Source organism: Lipotes vexillifer, unplaced genomic scaffold (genome assembly GCF_000442215.2).
Source record: "Lipotes vexillifer unplaced genomic scaffold, Lipotes_vexillifer_v1.1 scaffold95, whole genome shotgun sequence".
Classification (NCBI taxonomy): domain Eukaryota; kingdom Metazoa; phylum Chordata; class Mammalia; order Artiodactyla; family Lipotidae; genus Lipotes; species Lipotes vexillifer.
Window position 1 is genome coordinate 788203 of NW_006791458.1, and position 8333 is coordinate 796535.

An 8333-nucleotide genomic window follows, 5' to 3' on the forward strand; every position below is an offset into this window, starting at 1 on the left:
CATAACAGATTTCACTTAAAGAGCTGAAAATCACAGTCTGGAAGAACCACATATTCTTTGAAGTCCTCAGGGACTGTCTATCTTTCCATTCATTGATCCATCCATCCTTTTGTTCAATACTTATTTTTCTATCTTAACAAACAGCTTCATTACAGAACTTGGATGAAAAAGCCAGAAGCAGTGCCAGTTTACCTTGAGTAGCTCAGGCCTTATAAAATACGGTGATCAGGGGCCCAGAACATCAGGCAGTTAAGAGTATATAGTAGGGACTTCGCTGGTGGCACAGTGGTTAAGAATCCACCTGCCAGTGCAGGAGACACGGATTCGAGCCCTGGTCCAGGGAGATCCCACATGCCTCAGAGCAACTAAACCCATGCGCCACAACTACTGAGCCTGTGCTCTAGAGCCCGCGAGCCACAACTACTGAGCCTGTGTGCTACAACTACTGAAGCCCGCATGCCTAGAGCCCGCGGCGCCGGGACAACTACTGAGCCTGTGTGCTACAACTACTGAAGCCCGCATGCCTAGAGCCCGTGCTCCGCAACAAGAAAAGCCACTGCAATGAGCAGCCTTTGCACCGCAAATAAGATTCACCGCCTTTCGCCGCAACTAGAGAAAGCCTGCACGCAGCAACGAAGACCCAACGCAACCAAAATAAATATAAAATAAGAAATAAATTTATTTAAAAAAAGAATATATAGTACATGCTGGAGTCAGCCAGTATGGGCTCGAGTCCTGGCGCCAGCACCATGACCTTGGTCAAGTTATTTAACCTTTCTGTGCCTTATTTTCCTCATAACAACAGTACTTAATTCAGAGCAGAGAGGATTAAATGAGATATTCTTATGAAGTGCTTTGATCCTAATTCCATAGTTAGCACTAATTTTTATCTGCTATTGTTATTATCTCATTAACTATTACCCCTATTAGAATGGCTACTGCTTTGCCAGAGAAGAAAGATGCTAAGTGCTTAAGAATTGTTACTGAGGGGAAAAACTAACTCATAGTTTCCCCTCCAACCACAATATCCTTGATCTTGCTTCCTTAGTGGTCTTCAGAGGTAAAGTGAAAGAATGCAAGAAAGAAGGCAGAACAAGAAGAAAGAAGGGAAATAATAAATTTACCTTTATCAAGAGCACACTTGCTGCCGAGCAGAGTAGGACCTCATGTTATTAGCTTTTTTTAATCCTTGCAATCATATGTGTTCAATGCTATGATATCCACTTTACAGATTAGGAGACAGAGCCTCAGAAAGTCTCAAGAAAACACCCAAGGCCATATAACTGGATATGCAGAGGGGGGATTTGACCACCCAATGTCTTGACACCAAAGCCTAAGGGAAAAAGGGGCAAAAGAGAACACTTCATTGTGTGACACTTTACAAAGGGCTTCCATATTTGATTTTATTCCAACTTCACAGAGGTTGTGAGGTAAGTAAATATGGCAGGTTGGATTTTACAAACGAGGGAAATGGAGTCTCAGAAAGGTTATATGACATGCCCAAGGTCACACAACAAAGTAGAGAAGGTGGGAACACAAGGCAATTATTGGGGGTCCCATCTCCCCTCTTCCCCTTGTTCCATTCTCAAGTGCATAGAGGACAAAGAGAAATCTGGAGAGACGATGTCTGCAACTGTCCCAAAGTGGAAGAGTATATTTGTATCTTCTGAAAAGGAACTTGACAATTTCCCTCCCATTATGCATCCTCAATCATCATATGAAATTGTAAGCACCATGAGGGCAAGAAAAAAAAAAATCTGTCTTTTACATGACTGACTATAGCTGCAGTACTTATCACAGTGCTGGCGTGGAGTAAGCAGTTGATACAGATTTGTTGAATAAATAAAAGAATTAAGTAGATGCAGAGAGAGTACCAAGCCCTCAAATACCTAATAAGAATGAATTTACAGCTTTGGCAGAGGATGCTCACCTATGAGAGTGTTTAACTATCCTCAGGTAAGCCCTGGTTATGTGCATGGATGTTCCTTGAATAAGTTTCAGTTATATTTCACTTTCTTTGTGGTTCCTATGGATAGCATTTTTCACCACTAGAAATGTAAATCTCTAGATTTGCAGTATCCCCCTAACTCCTCCCATTTCTTTCCAGGAAGAAATAGAACATCTCATGAAGTATGTGACCCTTTGGCCTTCTGAGTAATCCCAGCCCTGAAGCATCTGGCCTGCATCCCAGGTGCCACAGTTTGGCAGTCTGGTGGATGTCTTCGACCACCTGCCAGGTAGGATGACTAGGAATGAGTATTTGCTTTTCAAAATTTAATTACACAAAGAGTTAAGTTATTAGCTTTCTTCAACAGTCAGCTTAAAATCAAGTTAGTGTGATTCCTAAGACTAGAATAACGGCACGGCACAACCAATAATACCAAATAAATAGTGGAAAACGTTCATTCTTCTTATCAGAAAAAGAGCATGTGAGAGAATGCAAACCCATGGCAGACTTGTTCTGTTAGCTTGCCAGATGGGGATCCGAGGTCCCGGGGGTAGGGACTGAGCCGTGGGTTTGAGGCAAACTAATGAGGTTTGCCCTAGAATCCGAGGTGACAGATGGGTCTGCAGGTTGGAAGCCCTCAGCAATCTCTCTGGGAGTTGGCGCCATTTCATTGGGCCGATTCCCACCTCTGGCCACCCCCTTTTCTCTGCTCTCCCTCTGCCTCTTCCACCTCCTCTTCTACTTGTTTTTGTAGCTTGTGTAATACTGTATGCCCCAGTAAACATACTCCCCTGCATACTTCCTTCTGCATCTCATTGACTGACTCCTTTTCTGGTCTCACATAATACTCTCTCTCCCTCCTGCCTTTTTCCCCACCCTCCCATCCCACTATTTTGGTCTATAAGAGTTCCATCTTAATCCTTTCTGACCCCATTAAATTTCTGTTTATTCACAAGAGTTCCAGAAAGAGGTCATGCATGAATTAATGAGAAAGAAAAGAAGATACTGTTCAAAATTCTCATTTCTGTGTCTGATACTCCATTTGAGGATTTTTTTTTAATTGAAGTACAGTTGATTTACAATGTTGTGTTTCTGCTGTACAGCAAAGTGATTCAGTTTTACATATACACACACATACACACACACGCACACACACTCTCTCTTTTTTATATTCTTTTCCTTTATGGTTTATTACAGGATATCAGATATAGTTCCCTGTGCTACACAGTAGGACCTTGTAGTTTACCCTAAGGATTTTTCTGTTGGGAAAGAAAATGGGAGAAAATGCTTTGGTCATTTGAGGAAGAATAGGGGTCTTCCTGCCAGCCTTTTGAACTCTGCAGATGTCAGCTAATATGGATGATCTACTCTCACACAGTGGGAAATGAGTAGATTTCCAAGAATCATGGCAGATTCACCAAGAGGCAGATAATTCCCAGGCACCAAGCTTCATGCCCAAAGCATGTGGTACCCTAGCTTGGGAACTCTGGTTAATTGCCCTTGCATGTGGGAATGCCGGGAATATAAGGACTAATTCCACTAGTGCAATTTGGACATCATAGCCCACTCCTGTGGACTATTTCATCTCCCTCCAAACTCCACCAATAGCAGCCAGAGTGCTCTTGCCAAAATAAAGTATACCTTTTAAAAATACTTTAAGTGATATGATATATATTTTTTCAATGGAACATTATTCAGTCTTAAAGAAGAAGAAAATTCTGTTGCATGCTATAACACAGATAAACCCTTAGGACACTATGCTATGTGAAATAAACTAGTCATAAAAAGACAAGTACTGTATGATTCCACGTATACTAGGTAACTAAACAGTCAAAATCATAGAAACAGAAAGTAGAATGGTGGTTGAGAGGGGTAGGGAGAGGGAAAAATGGAAGGTTGATGTCAGATGGATATAATTTCAGTTTTGCAAGATAAAATAATTCTGGATATCTGCTTCACAACAATGTGAATATTTGTAACCCTACTGAATCATACACTTAACAGTGATTAAGATGGTAAATTTTGTTATATATTTTTTACCACAATTCACAATGTTAAAAAGATACATAGGGTTGTAAAACTTCAAACAAAAAAAGAAAACAAGAGAAGGATAAACTCAGAATTTAGGGTAATTGTTACCTTGAACTGGGAAGGGCAGGGCTATGGGACAGGGTGGTTGGAGGAAAGAGATAAAGACTTTTGTCAAAGCCTCATAGCTTTCATAATGGGTAGTGAGTCCAAAGGTGTTATTAAATTATTAAAAATAACTAAATAATCAGTAAAAGCAGACCATACATGGGTCAATGATGGGAATATGGTAATGAGCCAAAAAGTATGAAGAGACCAATTTCATACCAAAAAAGAAAAAAAAGAAAATGGGTAAAATTTAGTTACATTGGTTCCCACTTTAAAACAATTTATAAATATTTTTCTTAAATTAAAAAATTTTCTTATAACAGCTTTTAAGCTGTTTAAGGCCCTCACGATATCTCCCAGCATCTTTCTCCCCCATTATGCTCGTTATGTACCCTTTTCTCCTACACTCTATTCATGCTAAACTTGTTTCAGTTCCCAATATGCTCTGTGTCATCTTGCCTCCAGGCCTTCCAACGTGCTACCCCATCACCCAGAGCACTGTTCCCCTTGCTCATTTTCTGGCTAACTTCTTGACATCTTGGCTAGAACGTTCAGTCCATTTTCAGGGAGGCCTTCTCTGACCTCCCCTATGAAGTTAGTCCTCTTCCATCCCTATCAGATACTGACTGCAGTGACTGCCATTGCCTGTGGACTAACTCTCCCCTCTTCCCTCTTGGCAGCGAGGGCATGCCTATATTGCTTACCTTTTTATCTTTAGCCCCTTGTACAATATTGGGAACTTTACGAATATTAAAACATGCACAAATTATCGGTGGGCCTTAGAGTAAAATTCTAATCACCATCCCCACAAAGACACTGACCTCTGCTTTGTTGAATGGCCCCAGGCATGATGAGTATCTGGAAAGGGAAAATCTACTGGCTTTCTTGCTGTTCCTCTAATATAACAGGCATATTCCCACCACTGGGTCTGTTCTACCTGTTCCCTTTGCCTTAAATGCTCGCCTTCACCACCACACCAATCCCACCTTCCCCCATCCCCACCATGGTTATGTGTTTAGCTAACTCACTCACTGGCATCATGCTTTTGCTCACATATTACCTTTAATGAGGTTTTATATGCTATTTATTTAACAATGAACTTCTCCCTGCAACTGGCCCTTCAAATCCTCCCCTATCTATTTTATCCTTTACGTTTTTCGAGTACTTATCTTCTAACAGACTATATTCTTTCCTTATTATGTTTAGTGTATACTTTCATTTAGCCCCACTGCACCCCTAGTCTCACTAGAATATAAGCTCCATGAGGCTGGAATATATTTTCAATTGTGGTAAAAACATATATCGTAAATTATCATCTTAATCAATTTTAAGTATACAGTTCAGTAGTAAGAATATTTACATTGGTTGTGAAACAGATCTCCATAATTTTTACATCTTACCCAACTGGAACTCTATATCCATTAAACAACTCCCCTTATCTCCCTCCTCCCAGCACCTGGTAACCACCATTTGACTTTCTATTACCATGAATTTGACTCTTCTGGATACCGCATATAAGTGGAATCATATAGTGTTTGTCCTTTTGTGACTGGCTTATTTCACTTAGTGTAATGTCCTCAAGGCTGATCCATATTGTAACAAATGACAGGATTGTCTTTCTTTTTTATTAATTTTTGTAAAGTTTTATTTGATATTGGAGTACGGTGATTTACAGTGTTGTGTTAGTTTCAGGTGTACAGCAAAGTGATTTAGTTATACATATATATACATCTATTCTTTTTCAGATTCTTTTCCCAAATAGGTTAATCCAGAGTAGAGTTCCCTGTGCTATACAGTAGATACTTGTTAATTATCTATATATAGCAGTGTGTATATGTTAATCCCAACCTCCTAATTTATCCTTCCCACTTTTCCCCTTTGGTAACCATAAGTTTGTTTTCTATGTCTGTGAGTCTGTTTCTGTTTTGTAAATAACGTCATTTGTACCATTTTTTAGATTCCACATATAAGTGATATCATATGATATTTGTCTTTCTCTGACTTACTTCACTTAGTGTGATAACCTCTAGGTCCATCCATGTTGCTGCAAATGGCATTATTTCATTCTTTTTTATGGCTTCATAATATTCTATTGTATATATGTACCACATCTTCTTTATCCATTCATCTGTTGATGGACATTTAGGTTGCTTCTGTGTCTTAACTATTGTAAATAGTGCTGCAGTGAAAATTGTGGTGCATGTATCTTTTCAAAGTATGGTTTTCTGTGGCTATATGCCCAGGAGTGGGATTGCTGGATCATATGGTATTTTTCTTTCTTTTAAGGCCGTACAGTATTTAGTTGTATGTGTATACCACATTTTGTTTATCCTTTTATCCACTGATGAACATTTAGGTTGCTTTCACTTCTTGGGTATTGTGAATGGGAGGCAGGGATTTTTTGTCTGTTTAGTTCACTGATGTTTCCCAAGCATCTAGAACAGTGCCTGTTGCATAGTAGATGTTCAGTAAAAGTTTGTTAACTAAATGAAATATAGAGAGCAAAGTGGAGGCTATTTGCTAATCCTAGAACCTTCTGGATGATTTTTCCATTCTTTAGACACTACAGTCTACCACTATCTTGTGTTTGAGGCATATCTGTGGCATTTTCCTTAATAAGTAACTGGAGTAACTGAGTAAATAGGGTAGTTAAGGAACCATGGGGCCTGGATATCCAGACATTTCTTACACACAGATCTGCTCTAGCAATTGGGTCTTTGGGATAGGTCCTGTCCCAATAAAGTCACTGGTAAAACGTCATTGCCTTAGCTGGGTTGATTATATTACTCTGAGATGTATAAACAGATAATTAGATGAATCCTTGGCCCCCCAAAAAGGAAAAGACCTAATGCAGGTATGTTCTAAAAGGAGGAAAAGAGGCTTGGACAGGTACAAAGGGTGCATAATGGGGTGGTACTCTCTCCACTTTAGGAGAGACTATGTGGGTTTTGTTGATTCCTCCGAACAGCTCCAGCCCCACAGAGTAGCTGGAGACTGGTATTCTACTATTTCCCTTGCAAAGCCAGAAAAGAATTCTTTTCTACCCAGTGACCTCTAAGTTGAACCTCACCCCAACTTGCCATTATTCCCTTTGTAAAGAAAATTCCCCAAATATTTTGATGCTTCCAAGATCTTGGTACCAGATTTGAAAATTTGCATGGTTTAACTTATTTAATTTCATCATGGAGTTTATGGCTATTGAATTCTGGAGTCAAAGTTAGGTTTTCATGTGTAAATTATAAAGTGAGATTGACAGGACAGAACAAAGTCTGGCAGCGTGACTGAAAGGGCCTGGTGATGGATGTTCCTAAACCTTCCTTTATGGATACACTCTAGACCCTTGACATTTGGAAGAGTATATCCACAGATATTCAAAAATTCCACATTTGCATATATTTCCATGACATATAAATTCTTTCAAAAAAACAGTAATATTTAAAAAATGTAAGCATTGTCTTCACATTCTTACATCTCTATATCAGAAAAAAATTGTTCCTGATTCACAGTTCCCTGGAGAATCATATGTTTCTTATGCTCAGCCTCTAGAGGGACATTCCACAAGAGATACTGCATATGGCTGAAGGACCATTCACTCTTTTTTTTTTTTTAATAAATTTATTTATTTATTTATTTGTATTTATTTTTGGCTGTGTTGGGTCTTTGTTGCTGCACATGGGCTTTCTCTAATTGTGGTGAGCGGGGGCTACTCTTTGATGCAGTACACGGGCTTCTCATTGCAGTGGCTTCTCTTATTGCAGAGCACGGGCTCTTGGTGTACAGACTTCAGTAGCTGTGGTGCGTGGGCTTAGTTGCTCCGAAGCATGTGGGATCTTCCTAGACCAGGGCTCAAACCCGTGTCCCCTGCATTGGCAGGTGGATTCTTAATCATTGTGCCACCAGGGAAGTCGAGGACCACTCACTCTTTTGAGTGCCTTCCTGTTACACACCACCCTTATAGTGCACATAAGTGGGTGTTTCCACAAAATTAAAGTTAATACATCATGGGACATTGGTTTCTTAAAATTAATCAAAACCTTGATCATTAAGTTTATAAAGGTCAAGGGTTTATGACACAGTGTGATGCAATAGATAAAGCATTTAAGCACAAAGGCTTTGGAGTTATTTGGATGTTCAGTCCCAGCTCAGCCACTTAATAATTATGATATTAGGGAAATTCCCAACTGGTTCTTCAGTTATAAAATACAAAAATAACCAATGTCTCTCTGGGCTCTAAAGGGATCCAGCAGGA